The sequence below is a fragment of the Ammospiza caudacuta genome, chromosome 5 (genome assembly GCF_027887145.1).
Source record: "Ammospiza caudacuta isolate bAmmCau1 chromosome 5, bAmmCau1.pri, whole genome shotgun sequence".
Lineage (NCBI taxonomy): Eukaryota > Metazoa > Chordata > Aves > Passeriformes > Passerellidae > Ammospiza > Ammospiza caudacuta.
Genome location: NC_080597.1, coordinates 9,280,406 through 9,299,651, shown reverse-complemented (window position 1 = coordinate 9,299,651; position 19,246 = coordinate 9,280,406).

Below are 19,246 nucleotides of genomic sequence, written 5' to 3'. Positions count from 1 at the left end.
CTAGCATGTTCATGGGTTGCACAGCCACATGTTGTGTCAGGGCACGGTAAACAAGGTGCTTGTACATTTGGGATACCCTACGGACGTGAGCTGAGAGAGAATGCATTTATTTTCGCAAAATGGAGTCTTTGTGCTCGGATCTGAAACTTATGTAACATGCCAGGGACACCAGAATATATCACTTTTCTAAAAACAGTTGAGTAAACCAGAAATGTGTGTGATATTTTACAGAAGAAAAAAAAAAAGGCGAATTTAAAAAAGGGTCACTTGAGTTCTATATGAATTACATCTTTTAGAAAAACATAACAGGGAAGGGAAAATTTTAAAGTTAAAGCAACATGAAAGTCATGGCAATGTGAACATGGTGGAAAATTAACCCCTCTTTAAACAATCTTTAGTATCCAGGAATTAGAAAACTACATTACAGCAACAGGCTCACTGGAAGCGCAAAATTTGAAGTGAAGAATGGGTGTCCAGTGCCCCATTCTGGCAATGCAAAAGAATTAACTGGAATAAAAGAAAAACGTACATTAAAACATGAGAGAGCTGCTCAGTACTGTTAGAACAGGAATCTGGGTGGGTCACTTTGACAATTAGCTCCATTAAAATGAGTGGTTGGCACTGAAAATATGTTAAAATGTGATCGGAGTTCGTCTCCTCATCTGCACACACAGGGAGGAACAGAGTGGGAGAACCCCACAAACCTCCTCAGAGAAATGAAAAAAACAAACCTCCTCAGAGAAATGAAGCCTCGGGCTGACCCCTCCAAGGGCAGGCACAGGGGACTGCCAGCCCCAGCACACACCAGTGAGATAAACTTGGCGAGATTTTATCTCACCAAGTGGGATAAAATCACCCAGAGCATCTCTCCAGGCCACCTCACAAACGGAGGGGTCACAGCCTGGGGGATTGGGACACTTTAGAGGATGCAGGGGAAGGGCATCTTGGGTCTGTACCAAACTTATGGGGTGCTTTGTGAAGGAAACAAAAGCTGGGAAAGGGAGAAGTCAAGGTGGTTTGGGAAGGAGGAAGTGTGGAAGTTAGGGAGGAAACGAAGAAAAGGGGCTGATGTAGATGGTTTCTTGCCCATATTCTTTTCCATCTGTGCCCTCTGCTTGGCCATCCCAGTCTGTCCTGCCTTCCCAATACACACATTGCTCCTGAGGGCCTACCTGTGTTTGGAGGTCTGAGAAGAGAACACTGGCCCAGGTCGGAGGCACTGCTCGGTGCTTCTTATGATGAGAAGCAAAATCTGCTTCCCCTGTGAGGAAAGCAGATTTTCTTCCAACATCTTTCTTCCAACAGTGTTAAAACTTAATTCAAATAATTGCAGAATTTAGTTTTCTGGATTAATGATTGAATAAATAACTTGAACATGAACTTCAGCAGAGGACACATAGACAAGTACCCATAAGAGTGAGTGTGACTGTAAGTACATTATTCAATGCTTTTTTCTGGGTCTCTCTAAGTATATTTTTCTTTAAAAAAAACCCAAAAAACCAAGCAACCCAGTGATTCTAGGTCACTTGGCACATCATATGGAAAGCATTTAGCAATAAATGTTGGTGTCATCATATAGACATTTGAACAGAGAGTGGTAAAGTGAGTCCTTCCTCTGCCGCGGTCTTCAAGTGCGAGCTTAGGTCTGCTGTTTAAATTCTTCACACTGTGATTCTCCCATTTGTAAAGGTGAGATGTAACTCACAGTCATTTTGTTTGAGGCTAAAAGATGGTGTAGAGTGAGGTGCTGAAAGCTGTACCACTGCAAAAGACACAAGTGTATAGGTAAAATGACAGTCTCCATAAAAAAACCAAAATCTTTCCTAGTGAACTTCGTAGAGGGAGGTTCTTGGACAAGCTGGACAGATAGAAAACTAGGTTCTCATTGTAGATTGTTATTTTATAAAGTTTTTAATCAGTTTTTCTCCACTTAAGCATTCTATTTGTCTCAATGTTTCCCGTTTTCTCTTTCCCATTTTTTTTTCTGGCACTGAAGCCACCATCAGGCATTTGAGCCAGAGAATCACAGATCTAAACTGTTTCAAAGGCTGGAAGATGAGGGATGAAAACAGAGTTTTGGCTCCTAAAATGTAAGGTCAGCTGGGGATTCAAATTCCACTGAGTTTCAGATTGTGTGATTGTGAGATTCCAGTTCAAGCCCATCTCTCCAGTCATAAGGTGGAATTCATGACATTAAAATTCTTTCCACAGCACGAAAGGGATGTCATCATAAACACTACATTATGACTTCCCTACAGGTTGCTGCAGAAGAGGAAACTAACCCAGGAACAGCAGAGACATTTAAAAAACATCATGACCTTTGAGTAACAGAAAACATGGGAAAATCTAAGTCTTAAAGAAACTAATTTGATTCTGGTTTGGCACTCTGTGCAAATCCCTGCATAAAGAGAAGTTTAGGCCAGGGATTTCTACTCCGCCGCCTCTTTAAACTTCAGGCACAGTTTTGCATAAAAATGTTCTAAATCTGAGGTCTTCATTTACCCTAAACCAGGCATTGATGCTTCTGAAGCGTAGCAATTAATTAGGAGAGTGTCATTGTGAGAAAGGCAACCACAGTAACACTCACGCTCTGAATCTGGACATGGAAAAAATAACAAAGCAGAAACAAAAACAAAGAAAAGAAACAGAGCCTGTGTTGGAGCCTTTCTAAAAATCATATGCAAGATTCCAGATGGAGAGAGTGCTGGCTGCTGTTCATGTCTAACATGATCAGCAGATAGATGAGTGGCTTGGAGACGTGAGAAGTGGGCTAGAGAAAGTGCCAGACTGCTAGCTGGGATTTCAAGGAGTGTTTGTGGTAAGCCACAGCTCAGATCTTTTTTTTTTTGCTGTGGCCTGAGTGCTGTCTTAGAGACCATGAATGGAAACTTAAGGACCAAATATTTTGGGGCTGGTCATGATTTCAAGATAGTGCTCCCATTTTCCAACCTGTAAGCCATTTCCCTTTTAAAATCTTGTGAGCACCACTGAATCAAAAAAAAAAACAAGCCAGTCTCACTTCACCAAAATGCTTGTAGCACACAGACCACAGTATTAATAAAGAAAAAGTCTGCATAGGTATTCTTCCCTTCCCAAGTTTTAAACTTTTCTTGTAATTATCTTTCAATTCTCCTCAGCCTTAACTACCCCAGGGTATGGGCTGGGAAAGTCTCTTTCTCTTTGCATCTCCCTACCCTGCTGCTATTGGCAATGCTCTCAGCCTCCCAGCTTCTTCTCCCAGTGGACATTTTATGTTTTAGTGGCCACTTTCAGTCTGTGAGATTCTGTCCAGGCTTGCCCAAGTGGTTTAGACTCCTTTCTTTGCCCTTTCACCACTGCTATTACGTGAGGAGGCTGTGAAAGACAAACCTGGTAAAATTCCTGCTGTGAGTATGTGTGGTCAGGCTTTTGTGGACAAAAGTGGTGGTTTCCTATTCCCAGACTTGCTAGAATGCAGAATAAAAAGGATGAAAGCCAAAAAAGACATGCAGTGTTTATGCCATCCAAAGCATCTCAACCCTTTGGTTGGTGTCAGGTCCATTGACTCAGCCACAGACTTTTTATTATTTGTTCAAAGAGAGGAGCTGCAATTACAATTTGACAGGTGGCAATGTCACCTTCCTTGCTTTCTGTACTCTCTGGAATATCCAATACTGCTGGAAACATTACTTGACATTCTGATTTGCAGCAGAACCTGAACTAACCCAGAAAGTGAGGAACCAATTGGCCTAGAGCTTATGCTTATTAATCTGCTAAAAATTCTCTACCAAATGGGAAGCACCAGGAAAGGCAAGGTTCCCAGATGTTGGAATGATGTTCCAAAACCCCAGGGAAAATTAGTCATTAAGGCCTGAGCGTTTACTGCAGATGTCAGGTTGTTTTATAGGCTTGACTCAAAGCCCATTAAAGTCAACAAGCATCTTTATCTTGACAGGTTTTGGATGAGGCCTATGCATGTGAAGGGCTCTAAAGCCACAGCTGGCCTGATCAGGACTGATAAAAACTCTTTAGAAAGTGCCATGGAAAGGGATTTCCAAGCAGAACACCCATGGAGTATTTATGCCTCTATACTCATGGCATGGGTTACTGTGATCCAGAAAAGGGCCCAGCACTCTGTGTCTCAGTGCTCCAGCACCATCTATGAGCTGGATAGGGAGAAAAGCCCTTTTCCGGTTGGATTTCCCCCTCAGCACAGCTTTATGTGCTTGTATAATAGGAAACAGCCCTTTCCATTTCTGTTCAAGATCCGGAGGCTTGGATTTCCCCCAGAATTTTTGATTAACAGCTGAGCCTAAATCAGATCTGCCTGGGGTCTCCTTTGCCTTACTTGACACATCATAATATCCTTTCATCTGCTATTCCAAGCCAGTCCCTGGTTCTGTCAGGCAGCTCACTCTCTCCAAGGGAGACCACGTCAGTCCCTCTGTCTTTCTTAGACCTTCCTGAGCTGTTTCAAAGCAGGATTTCCATCACAACAGGGAAAAAACTCTTTGTTTGACTGCCTCTGAACCAGACTCCAAAGGACACCAGATTATGCAGGGTGTGAGATGGATTTTGATAAAGATAATCAGCTTCTGTATGCTCAGCTGTACTTCTAGTTTACCTGGGTGGCTCAGGGTCCAGCACAGTAAAGCCACAGCAGTGGATTTTCACAGTATCTCATGTAAATTAAAGCACTCCTGCAGCACTAGCTGGGATCTGTACATCATTCCTCACCATCAATCACACAGAGAAAATCCCTCTGTGTGGTTTGAACTTCAATAGATTCATTTCTTGGAGGTGGAGGAGACAAGGCTAAACCAAATAAAACTCATTTGCAGTTTTAAATGGGCTGCCATTTAATCATCTCTGAATTAACTGAGTCATATAGGATTTTTTTCTGTTCTATTTCTGTAAACTTGGTGCAGCTTAATAGGACTGGCAATATAAACAGCAAAAACTGTGAAAGGTGAATGGCAAAAATGGCAAGATTACTCATGTGTGAATTGCATGAATAGGAATGCAGCCAGGGCAAAGCCAAAGCTCAGATGGAGTTCAAGCCATCAAGAAAGGTAAGAATGAGAAAGTTTTGTGTGTATATTGGTAGAAGAAAGGGCAAAGACAGAGTGAATCCATTGCTCAGTGGGTTCAGGGTCCTAGTGACAAGCTACAGGGAAAAAGATGTAATTCACAGCTCGCATTTAACATGTGTGACCTGTCCTCAGGCCTCCTGAATTTCTGAGCCTCCTATTACAGTCTGCCAATACCCACGGGAAAAAGAACTGGGGATCCTCTCACCCAACAGAGGCAGATCCATCACAACACATCAGGGGCATCCCAGGCTGCTAAAGGAGCTGGCTGATGTCACTGAGGAGCTCGTTTCTATCCCCTTTGACAGGTTCTGGCAATGAGGGAAAATTACTAATGCCTGGCAAAAAGCAGGTGTTGCACCAACCCCAAAAAACAGTAAGAATGATTCAGGGCTGCCATCCTAACTTCTGTCCTTGGGAAAACTGGTAGCAAATGCTCTGAGAAGCTACTTTTTAAACACATGAAGGATGAGAAAATAAAGAGAGGGAGCTGGAATGGATTTACCAAGGGAATGTGTTGCCTGCCCAGCTTCATTGCCTTCTACAATAGGGCCGAACTTTGTGGGCAACAGGAAGGAGAGGAATGCTGAATGCCCTGATTTTCATCATTTTCATCAGGCCCTAAAACAGCCTCTTGCGGAGTCATAATGAGTTATGAGATATTGTGAGATACAGCTGAATGGGAAAACTGAGTAAGCTTTTACTATTACTCTTTACCCTTAGAACTCAGTATATCAGACCCTGAAGCATTCTCTAAATGACATAAACTGTCTGTTCCAGATTGCAAGGCAAGATGAATTCCATTACCATCTGTATGGCAGATTATCTTTTGCAAGTGGGCAGTTTGCCTTATCTCTCTCTCTGAGTGACCACATTCACACCTCCCTGTGGAGGGGACATTGCTGATAACAGGCCATTGAATGTCACTGCATGGCTGATAAGAACTATAACATTCCACTGTGAGATGTGAGCCCAGAGGGAGGGGCCAAGCATTGCTACCCAGATATAATCCTGAGGTTTTATGAGACACCAGCACAGCTTTCTCCACTGGATTTCCCAGAGGAACAGCTGCCTCTTCTTCCACTGGATCTTCAGAGGAAGAAGACATCCTTTTCTACAGGACCCCCTTGCTCCAGCAGAACCACACCTGACACTCCAGGAGGGCTGCAGCCACATTTCCAATTGGACTGCTACCAACACCCTGACCCACAGCGTGTCCGTGTCAGGTTGTATTCTGACTCCATCACTGTTGTTCTAGTGTACTGCATTGTTTATTTTATCCTTTTACTTTTTCTTCCCTATTAAAGAACTGTTATTTCCTGCTCCCATATTTTTGCCTGAGAGCCCCTTAATTTAAAATTTATAGCAATTCAGAGGGTGGGGAGGGTTTATATTCTCAATTTCAAGGGAAGCTCCTGCCTTCCTTAGCAGACTCCTGTCTTTCCAAACCAAGACACAGTCCCTTTGCACTATTCTTCATTGTGGGACAAGAGGGACAGTGGCTGTTCTAAGGAAAGTAAAGACCTTCCCAAATACAGAACCTGCCACCTAACTGGAGCCATCTCGAGACAGCAGTAGATGAGACTAGGAAGACAAGAGTGTTTAAAATGCTTTGCCCTCTGGTTATCCTCAGAAAAGACTACAGTGAAAAAGGAAATTTGGCCAGAATGATTTAACAAAGCGCTTATTTAAGCTGCACAAATGTCACCCAAACTTATTCCTACCTCCAAGTAAGCACCAGTTAAAGCCAGAGGGACATAATGATGATGGAAAACCTTCTTCCCACTCTATCAACCCAAGCCCAGCATTGAGGAAAGCTCAGCCAACCCCCAAGCAGTTGTCCCCACTGAATATTCTTCCAGAATGTCACATTTATGCTTTAAATGATGTTGGCCACGTTTTCTGACTTTTTCCCCTGAGGATGCACATCTGTCCATCCTGCCTTCTAATGACTCATGGAAGTTTCAGATGTTTCATTAACAAATCCATAATTGACAATTACATTGCTCCTTCTTACACAAAAAAAGGACACTCAGGTAATGACTTCAGCCATAAGCTCACTCAAACTGACGGGAATGTAAACAGAGGCATGGAACAAAACTATGGAAAGGAAAAGAGGAGGAGGACATTGCTGTAGTGTTAAATTTTGTCTGGTTATTTAAACAAAAATAGGGAATTTTTCCCAAAAAAATGTGTCTTCTCACTTCCCATTCAACACTTTCATTACCTAATGTCAAATATGTCAAAACATCTCCAAATTCCTTCACGCTGACAATCAAGTTATACTTAAACAAAGTTTGTGTGTGTCCTTCTCTGGCAGATATCAATTAAACGTCACTGTTTTAAATACTGTTTTTAGAACTGGCTTTTATTTGTTGCCAGATGAGGTCACAAACTGCTTCCTGTCAGTTTGCTAGACATTTTCCTAAAACTCAGAACTGACAGCAGACACGCTCTCTGTTGTTTGCTTGATTGCTTTAGGTAAAAGGAAGGGTTTGGGTAGATGAGAAGCTGTGGGACACTGGTTAAGAGGTTGGGAAATGTTCATTCTCTCAGCAGACCCTGCAGCCCAGGAATGTAGCCACATTTCACAGGGAAGAGCAAGGCACAACTTCCCAAGAATTTTTCTGGGATTCACATTCTCTTAACCTCAGAGAAAGGAAAAACAGTTCTTATCTCATTTACTGCTCCTGTGTTGTTCCCAAGTAGAATGCATTGAAGAAAACTGTTTACCTGAAGGGAATTAGTAATTAGATTCTAGTGTGAGAGTTTTGATCCACTGACCAATAGAATCCATGTGTGTGTGTCAGGACTGTGGGGTGACAGTCACGAAATTCTGAGCAGTTAAGTTGAGTTGAATGCTTATACAAATTCAGTTTAAATGTAGTGCAATATAGTACAGAATAATATAGTATAATAAAGTAATTCATTGACCTTCTGATAAAATAGAGTCAAATGCATCACTTTCTCTCCCCTTTTTCCCAATCCAGGAAGATTTCAGCCACTCCAGGTTCCAAGCAGACAGCTGTCCCACTCCAGGTGTGCATCTTTCAGGATGTCAGGCTGCTTTATCACTGCTTGCCACAGCATCTTTCAGGATGTCAGGCTGCTTTATCACTGCTTGCCACAGCACAGCCTTCACACCTCACACAAGCTCCTCACCCAGAATCAGATTTCTCTATAATGCCCAATTTTTGCCCAGAGGCAAAGCACCAGAGAAAGTTCACAGTCCTGTATTCCAAGTATGGCCTGATGACGTGACCCTGGGATACTTCCAAGGAACTCGCTTCTCCCCATCCCAGCAAGACTGCAGCACCCCATCACTCTCAAGGTGGGTGTCAGGATTCATCCCAGCACTTTCCCACTCATATCTTCCATGGTCTGTCCATGTGAACACCTTCTGTTTACTCCCCAGAGCCCCTGTGTAAACTAACACTAACTCTTGATCCCCTGTGGTGCAGGCAGCCCATAACTCTCCCAGGCCTGGAGTGAAGGCTGTGGGAACATCTGCCAGCTGAACCAGAGGATATCCCTTGTCACACCCACTCTAGGACTCTGACAGACCAGGTGAAGTGTGATATTGGTATCCACTACATCTGCACAGGCTGACACAGTGCTTTAAAATGTCTGAGACATCAAGATGAGACCCTAGTTGACAGCATGAAAAAAATAGCTTTTTTTAAAAACGCAAGAAAAATTAATTCCTTACCGAATTGCATTCTATTCACTGGGAAAGGGAAAGTTTTCCCACAGTACTTTACCAAAAAACAGTTAATCAAACACAGCTCCTGGTATAAAGTGCAAATCAAAGCTTCTCTGAAGCAACATTTACCAGATTGATTCCATATACAAAACAAATTCTCAATGGAAATGGCTTAAGACAGCAAGTGAATGGACACAGTACAAACTAGTTGGGTGACCAGCTGATTGCAATCAACTCATCCAGATGAGATTTTGTGGGATGCTGTAGTGAAGACAGAGGGTTTTCTATTCAGTCTTTTTGGAGAGTATGTGATCTTAAAAAAAAACTCTCATTGCTCAGAACATGTCTGTGAGCAGGAGAACTTAGATGGCATTCTTCTTCACTCCTGCCACAACAGTGGTCTCTGCAAGATTGAAGCTGAGGAGCTTTCAAGAAATCAAAAGAATAAAGTGCTATTTATGTCATGAGGAATAGCAATGCAGTACTTTCCTTCACAGTCCCATGCACACCTGTGCAGACAATTCACCTTTTTCCCAAAACAGCTATCATACCCAAGTCCATGAATTGAAGAGGAGATGATGAATCCAACCTCACTGATGGCAGAGAGGAAGGAGATCTGGACGGACTGCAGCAGCTCTGAGGAGTCCTCACAGGCAGAGTCAGACTCTCAGAAGCTGCCAGCTAATTCCAGCATCCAAAGGAGGCTTAGGAACATGGTGAAGGGCTAGAGGAGAGGCAATATGAGGAGTATCTGAGGTCACCTGGCTTGTTCAGATGGAAGAGACTGAGATCAGAGCTCACATCAGTTCTGCAACCTCTTCCTGAGGGGAACAGAAGGGGCAGGCCCTGAGCTCTGCTCTCTGGGACCAGGGACAGGAGCCAGGGAACGGCTGGAGCTGGGTCAGGGCAGGGTCAGACTGGAGATCAGGGAAAGTTCTTCCCCCAGAGGGTGTCGGGCACTGCCCAGGCTCCCCAGGGCATGGTCACGGCCCCAAGGCTGCCAGAGCTGTGGGAGCGTTTGGACACCGCTCTCAGGGATGCACAGGGTGGGGTTGTTGGGGTGTCTGTGCAGGGATTGTTGGGGTGTCTGTGAGGGATTGTTGGGGTGTCTGTGCAGGGATTGTCGGGGTGTCTGTGAGGGATTGTCGGGGTGTCTGTGCAGGGACAGAGACTGGACTGGATGATGTCTGTCTGTGCCTTCCAACACAGGATAATCTACAGTTCTGATTCTGTGAGCTCACTACAATCCCCACTCTGTGTGAGCCAAAGCACATCCCATGGTTTGGTGCCTGCCGTGCTGCTGAAGTTCTTCCCAGTTCAAACCAGCACCGTGCACCAGCACAAGCCCCAGCTCACAGTTCCCCACCAAAAGGATTTGGCAGAGTGCACACCCTGATGTTTTAGGTCAAACACACCATTCCCACATTCCTTGCAGCTCCCCTTTGGTTCCAGGCTGTGTGGAGTTTGTGGCACGAGTACATCAGCTGTTTATGGACCACAGTGGATAGCTGCATAAAGATAAACCACATAGAGCTTCCTTTGTCTCACACACATACCAGGCTTTTCAAAAAATCCACTAAAACACACTCACACATCATGAATTCAGGATTTTAGGAGTATTGGGGATTATTATGTTAATGCTCTTCACTCACTGGCTCCCACAACATCTCAGTATCTGGATCTCTCACTGAAACCTCCCCATAATCAGAAATTAATCTTTTTACTTTTTCCCAAGCACTTCGGTTGTACTGGAAATATTTTTAAATTATGAATATACTTGACTTAAAGTTGTCTTTCTGCTCATTTCAATCACTTTTAAATCTGTCCCTGAATTCCCCTTGGAAGTGCATATGCAGTGACAGAGTGACTGGAGAAAACAGCAGTGCTGGTCTGAACATCTGTGAGATGGGAGAAAAAAGGAAAAAAAGTTCAAGTTACCCCTCCCAAAAAAAAGTGACAGATGTGAGTAAGAGGTACCGCTCATGAGACACCTCTGTGGAGTAAACATTTTGGAATAATATTCCAGGCAACAACTACAGAGGCTCTAACAACAGATTGACCAGCCATTTATTACATTTCAAACAAAATGACTCAAAGGAAAATCTTCCAAACAGGCACCACTGGGCATTTGACTCAGCCCAAGGAGTGTTTTAACTATTTCTGTGCCACACAGCATGCACGTGTCTCCTGTAACCCATGCCCTTCTACACAGGCACAGCACATTTAAAGCCTGTACCCATCACAGGGTGCTGTTGTTTCCTCTCAGTGTGGGATGCCAGGTCCAAACAAATTATTTAGCTATTTTAAACTTTTTCTTATTTTGTTTCATTTTTCTCCCCCTCTTTCTTAAATAACATTAGCATTCTGGGTTAGCTGAAGAGCTAAAACCTGGTTTTAATTTAAATATAAATAAAACCAGAAGTGACTATGTGATTGTACTAAAAATAAATTGGTTTCTGTTCTAAATGTTTCACTGATCTTAGAAGTGGGGGAGGAGGGGAAGGGGACAGGATGTCCAACTCTTTTTTAGTCAGAGGGTGCCTCAAATCCGTGGCATTCTGTCTCTAGAGGAGTGGGCTATTTCTGAGATACTATCACTTTATCTGGAAATGTATTTACCACACTTTACCAGCACATCTACTCAGAATGTGGTTCAGAAGTCTTGAGGGGAAATCACACACTGTTAAGACAGAGCATTCTTGAGTGAGCCCCAGTTATGGCAAATCCAGCAGCAGAAAGAGAGTCTGCGGCGAGCGCAGTTACTGAAATTTTCCAAATAAATACAGCAAACAAGTTGCTCCAGGAACAAACTGGTACCTATATGATTTATGGCAGCAGGAGCTGGGCCGTGCAGGCAGGATGAACCCAGTGAACCAGCAGCCACAGGCCACCCATGGGCTGCAAGGCTGCCTGTGGTGCCCTCACTCCTTGTACCCAGTCCGTGACAGCTGGGACAGAGCTCATCTGCTCCGAGGTGTGTGTGCCTTCCAGCAGGGCCCAGCAGCTCCCACTGCCCTGCGGGCTGCTGATGAGCTCCTCTGTGGGTTAGTATCAACAGGGAAAAATATAGGGATCCTATTTACAGCCTGCTGGCAGCAGATAGGTTAAAAAAAAAAATAAAAATCAAAATTTCCTCCTCCAAAATCAATGTTTGCTTTACTGAGGGCCTCCTTAGGTGTACATTGGAAACAATTCTGTCTGTCTTCCACCACAGTTCAGTCACCCTACAGTTCAGTGTGCCAGCCAGTAGTAGCTAGCAGTCCAGAATCAACAGGTTTCTGCTGTTTAGCAGTACCAGACCATACTGGCCAAAAGCAAATGGAAAATATTAAATGTGACATAGCACCTGATGAATGGTGATAAAGAACAAAAAGTAAATTAGGGACTGTGGGGGCCTTGGCTTTTTTTTCCCCCTATTTGTGGCATGGCACACTGGCCCACACTCTGACGTGAGGAGTGCTTCAGCAGCAGAACTCTTCCCCTGCAGCATAAATCAGCTCCTCCTCTCATTCCTTCTCATCAGCCACTCTGAGCTCAAAGGATGCCACAGGATTGATTGTCTGGTGCTGTCACTGTCACCCTGTGCAATCATTTCATCCCTGGCAAAGCCACTAAAAAAATTATCAGTGTGATCTCTCAGTTGATGTCCTTTGGTAGCAGGAGCTTTACCCCGGCTGTTCCAAACCATGGCTGGCCATCCAATGCACAGAGAATGAGGGAGAAGTCTCTGGACACAGGCTGAAAGTAGGACCTGTGTACTTTGGCCCCTTTGTGATTATCCTGCCTACATGTAGTTCTCTATGCCTGCCCCTCTGCACATGAATTTTTCAATGTGAGAGGCTCCCATGTCCAGGAACTGTGTGTTACTAACTCTTGGCATACTTAAAATAATTTAAACCTTAAAATTTTTTCCTTTACCACTTTAAGGCAAGTTATGGGGTTCCAGACATACTCCTTGTGTATCCTGACCTCATTCTTTGGATTCTAGGTGCTAATGGAAAGATGCTAGTAAGGCCCTTGCTAAGGGGCATCTGTTTTTTCTCAGCAAGTCAGTGGAGTTACCTTTCAGAACCACAAACTCTGTCGTGTTAGATTTGCTGCCTGCTTTTCCAAGTGGCAGATGCTCCTCAGCCAGTGAATTCCATCATAGGAATTTGCCCCTTATTGACGAGTGGCAAAACTATCCCTTGTCCCCTTAAAAAGGAGAGAAGCCCAGAAGTTTCTTTCCTCTATTTGGTGAAAAAGGCATTTCATAGGCTTGGGGGACCTCACCTCAGACTTAAGGATAGCTAACTGGACAGGAGCCAAAAGGTCTCGTTTTTGCAATTTACTAGAAAAAGAAGAGAACAAAGAAACGAATTGCTTTTGTGAGGTGTGTTACCAAGAGCAAGAGCCTCTTGCACCTGGCTCAGGTTTTCTCTGTAAGGAGTTTGTTATTTTGCCTTTTTATTAAAAACTTTTTGTTTCTAACACTGCAACAGAAGCCATCTTGCTGATTTTATACCTCCAAAGGTAGCTGAGCTACCTTGGGTGAGAAATAGACCTCGAAGAGCTTATGAGACCTGGCTCGAGAAGGCTCCTATCACTTTCCATGACAAACGGGTTTGTGCAGGCATAGCAATCTCTGTGTTTGCTAGCACAGCTCTACACCAGCAAAGCACCTGAGAAGCAAACATCTCTGACCCTGCTGGAGATGTGGTGCTGTTGGGTGAGGCTGCCAGATGCAGACACAGAATGGAACAGGTGATGGATTTCTGGAGCTGGTCATGAAGCCAAGCAGCCCCAGGCAGTGAAGGCAGGGATGTGTTACAGATATCTTTTATGAAAAAATCCTTTTTTTTAGGATTTTTCCTCCTGAGAAGCTGTGAGGCCTCAGGAACAAAATGTAAGCAATGATTATCTGCTGCTGTTGGATGCAACAGGTGGATCTGTAATTGGTCTCATGTGATTGTTTCTAATTAATGGCCAATCACAGTCAGCTGGACTCTCTGTCCCAGACACAATCCTTTGTTATTCATTCCTTCCTTTTCTATTCTTAGCTAGCCTTCTGATGAAATCCTTTCTTCTATTCTTTTAGTACAGTTTTAATATAATATATATAATAAAATAATAAATCAAACCTTCTGAAACATGAAGTCAGATCCTCATCTTTTCCCTCATCCTCGGACCCCAGTGAACACAGTCACAGGGATGGACTTTGATTGATGAGATTTCATTGGAGGCAGAAGGAAAAACAGTCATTGGCTACCTAAAAGTTATTTTCCAGCGTCAGGTCCCCTGCTGCATGGCCCTGTCTGAGGTCAGAGGATAAAAGTGCCATCCCCGAGACTGAATGAAGCCAAAGAGATTCTGCACCACTCAGGTCGAGCTGACTGCAAGGTTAGGCTGCCAGTGTGGCAGGGTTTTTGTGCCACTGGAATCTCGGTGTGGGAGGCTGGAACTCCAGTCCCTTGAGCAAGGAACAAGCCATGCAGTGCAAGCTGACTGCAGGAGGAGAGTGTTTGGAAGAACTCCTCCCTTTCAGCGTGCCACCAAAGAAGCGAAACTGCAGGCCAGTGGACAGAGATGCTGGGTTGCTAAAATAGTTATTTCACCTCCAGCTCGCTGGCGGCACTGCACAAACCTTCCCCTTGGTGTTCTGCTAACAAACAACACACTCCTCAGGGCCTGACCTTCTCCAGGCTGGCCAGGGCTTCGTTTATGCGCCTGGCACAAACTTCAGTGAGCCGCACTGGAGCAGACAGCTAAAATAGGCTTTTTCTTCCTCAAAAAGAGAAGTTTGTTGCAAATCATTCCAGTATTATCAGAACCCCTTTTCCTACCCACCCCCATGTCTTACTAAAAGGAACATGCATGGTTACTATACCGATACCATGTTGTCACGATTAGATCCTGAAAAGAATGTCAAATGTGCTTTCCCACATAATTTACTGCTTCCCTGTGATTCATGAAGCCTCTTTTCACATGAATAATTGGTCACTTCTTGTTTATGTATCACCATGGTACACAGCTCCTAGCAGGCAAAAAAATAGGAGCAAAGCTGACATTTAATCATTAGAGCCACATGCAACCTTCCCCCCACCCTCACTCCCAGCTTCTTGCTTTTTACCTCCTCCCATATAAAGAAAGCACAGATTTTTTTAATGGAGGAAATAGTTCCTAAAAAAAAAAAAATCCCAAAAGTTTTACCTTCCTTAGCACTCATTAGCAATTTATTTTGTTCCATGCTTATTTTGCATTTCACATTTTCCAGTGTAAAGAAAAGAACTGAAGAGTCCCTTACAAACAAAGTGAGAAGGTGGAGAAGGAGGAATGTTCTGAGTGCATGGCTGCTGGGAATGGCAGCTTTACAAGTACAAAATTGTTTATTTCTCAGGGGAGATACAGTGAGGACATCACTTACCAATGGTCACCTGAATTAGAAAGCACCTCAGCATGTTCTCAGAATAGCATTTCAGCCTCTAGACACTTTAATGACACTTAGTTTTTACAGTGCAGTAAACTGAGGTACAAATTAACTTATTTACAGTGAGTCACTGCTCAAGCAGCTCTGCAGTCAAGCTTTGATTTGCAGAACTCCTCTCTGCCTTCAACTACAGCTTCTTAAACAAGTCTGCATGATTAGCTCACTGCGACAACATCTGTGATGGGTAAGTGTGGATCTCTGTGTGTGTGGATATTGGTGCTTCCTGCATGGAAAGTTGAGGACCACCTTGTGCAGTATTTTGACAGTATTTTAAAAAAAAATTGAAGAAACAAGTTTATTTGTCTTGACAGTATCATACCACGGCAGGCTAAAAACACATCAGAAAACAGAAGTCAGAAGGGATGCTTAACAGCATAGGAAAAAATATATTGGCTTAAAAATATATTGGCTATCTATCCAGCCCAGTAGGTCATGTGATTCTACAGAGTGAATGCAAAAAAAATGAATGCAAAAGAAGAGAATATTTGTTGAGAATACACGAGGACATTAATCTCCTTTTCACCACAAACCAAAGCAACATCAGGTTTTAAGGCTGGAGAAAAAACAAAAAAGCTAAGTGGTTTTTACCTCATATAGACATGAGACAAAACCAAAGCCTCGAGATCTGATCTTAAAAAAACAGAAGAGTGAGCTGCGAGTTTCTGTTTTCCTTTTTTTTTTTTGGCAGCCAGGTAGAAACAGAAGGGAGTGAAACCTTCATGAGTGTTGGGGGTTAGGACATGGGAGGAGAGAAGAGGACAAAGGAGAGAGAAAAACAACTGCTCAGAGTTGACTTTTCTGATTCAAATACACCTTAGCAGCACTCAGTGGAAAGCAGACTCAGAAGTGGAAAGAATTTCTGGATCCAGATCAAGACAGCAGAAATATCTTAATCTTTGCTGGGCCATAACCTCCTGAGAAGGCTTGTGAGAATTTGATCCTGTCATTCCCAAACTAGAATCTTAAAACTGATTTGGACCTGAACTATAGTTGGTTTGAAAATATTATTACTTCTTCCTGTGGAAAAAAAAAAAAAAAAAGGAACAAAAATGGAAAATAATTCAGCCAAACCCAAAGTGCATGGACTCATTACAAGCTCAGGAAATCAACTCTATTTAAATCCCTTTCAGCACCACTCTCCAACTGTAATAGTGCGTGAGTGGAAGCAAACATTACACAGAAGTTCATCGCGGTCTCCTCCTCCCTGTCCCCACACCAACCCCAGTTCTGCATCTCAGTGGTCACTATTTGTTTCTTCCTTCTGATCAGCCTTGTCAAGCCTTTCTCTCAGCACCCACCATCTTCATTCTTTTTGGTACTGCTCACTCCCAGGTTTCTGTGATCTCCAGTATCTCACCCTTGCTCTCTTGTCTTGGTTCCACTCCCAGCTTTGCTGATTTCCCTGGTGCCAGCTCCCAGTGCTGGGTGCTCCTTTCTCATGAGCTGCTTTGCTGTTCCTTATTTTGTCTTTTCTATGGAATACCTCAATGCTGGCTGAGTTCACCCAACTTTCTGTTTGCTGTTCTCCCGTGCTGCTGGGACTGTCATCAGGAAATGTGTGCCAAGGAAGGGAGGAGCAGCTTTTCCTCTGGCACTGGCACTGCATGCCAACCTCTTCCTCTAGACTATGCCCTTCCTCCCTGCTTCCCCTATTCTTACTCTCCCAGCTTCTGATGGCAATAGAACAACAGAGTGAGATACCGAAAGAGCTGTGGGAGACTCCCATTGGTTTTCCAGCCCTGTTGGCCCCACTGGTGTGAGGATCCGCTTAAAGGAGCTGTGACTGAGGTTTCAGTGTCAGTGAGTGTCTGGTGGGTTGTCCTTGGCTGGCCTTGGATGCCCACCCAGCTGTTGGTCACTGTCCTTCCTCAACAGAACAGAGGGAGAAAAACAAGAAGAAAAAGCTCATGGGTCAAGGTACAGGAAACTCATCTTGCTGTCAACAAATCAGGTTCATCTTAGGGAAAGTGAATTTAATTTGATGGCAATTAAAATTGAATTGGATCATTAGAAACACTTCTCTTCCTGGCCTGTTTTTTAACCCTGGGTTCAAATTCCCCTGTGGAAACACGCAGGCTGTGTCTGACACAAGGCAGCCTCTGCAATTCCCCTTCACCAAAACTTTGACACCAACACCCTGTACAGTATGTATTTTACTATTCTTTTATTTTTCTATTATAAAGCTCCAGGTTCCAGCATCTAGAAGTTCACCTTTTGTTCTGAAACAGCTCTAACTTCTGCAGGTGGATTCACTGATCTATGCCTCTGCATGTTGCTGAAAAGATAGAGGAGAATTTGTATAACTGCAAATTAGTAAATTTGTTTCTTTTCAAAGACTAGCAGCATGTTTCTTATTTTGGTTATAAATGTGTAGCTTTGTTATTTTAATTTCATGCTTAGTGCAGTTTTCGCCTGTGCCATTTCTTGGCCTTGGATTGTCTTTATGTTTAGGCAAATTTTTCTCAGATGCTCTTCATTTCTCTTTAGTGTTTGATACTACTTTCTTTAGGGAAATAAACAGTTTAAACTAGCCCTGAAAGTTGATAGCCCCTGTATGTTGATAACTAGAAATCACTTTTTGCAATAATTGGGTCTTTTCTCTGTGCCTGACAGGTAACTCTCAGATACTGAATTCACTCTGAAAAGAGCGAACCTCATACATTAATAGAATCCACATGGCTCAGAATTATCACAGCAATCCATGGTCTGATCTGATCTGGAAAGGTGAAAACACCTTTCCCAGGGAACACTAAAACTTGACTACCCTGAGCAAGTTTACCTAGTTGTTTTATAATTATCCTCTAAGCTAATGATGATGAGCCATTTGCTCCACCTTCCTTCTGCTCCCTGCAGTTCTGCTGTCCTTGGGAAATCCATAGCAGCAGACCTACTTCAAAGGACAAGAAGAATGACTTTCCAGCATGGCCATTTATTCATGTTTTCCATTATCTTACATGTCAAATATTGCAGCATTGGAAAAAAGAATTTTCATATTTCACATTATTAACTCGGTCTTAGTCCAGTATTAAATAATTATTTATTTACAGTACTAAATTAAATCTTCTTACACTGCTGATGGATCATTATTCTTCCACAGTTTTTCCTTTTTTTCCATTGAAAGACCCAAGCTGCCTTTTGGTATTGATTTGCACAATGAGAACCAGTGATTTTCTACTACTTTTCCAGTCAATTCTGGGTGTGAATTGCATGCTCTGGGTGCTCTAATGAGTCAAAGTCCATTGCATTGTCTTTGCCTTAATGAACTTTAGGAGGACACAATAAGCTTTGAAAATTTCTATGTCTGCTGAGAACCTGTGATTTGCCACTTTTATTTATGTTCTTTGTTTTTAACTTTAGTTTAGATATCTTTAGGGTAACCAACAAGGAAAAGGATTACTACTTTTCCTTAGCAGTACCAAGCTTTCATTCTATTCATTGCCAATCATATTTGAAATACAATTGCTGACATTTAAGTAATAGATCCTGCAAATATATGTTTTGACCACTCTATCTCTGCACATTTTATCTTGTTTTCTTGTGTATTGGAACGAGATAAGACTTGGAATTTCTAATACATAGAAACTTTCCCTTAAACAGGACCATAGACAGAAATCTGACACATGGAGCACTTGTCAGTTCCCACGTTTTTCTTTATCTGCATCCAAGCTGCCTAGCAGCCTGTCAGTTTTGTATGGAATGAGCTAGACAATACGGGAGTGATTAATTCAGGGTCTGCATGATTTTATTCACATTTGTGGCCGACCATCAATTGGTGCAAGTGAGGACTCCACACTCCAAGCACAAAGGCTGCTGCTCTGGGAGCTGCAGCAGAAGCAGTTGGACAATTTTTTATACAAAGTTAAGTCCCTCTGTTTTCTAGTGTATCCTACAGCAGTGATATTTGTGACATTTTCTTCTGCATAATCTTAGTAAAAATATGTTTGCCCAGAGTTTTGAGGTTGTAGGGTGTAGGACAGCTTGACAGAGTGGCACATTGCTTGTGTTGTC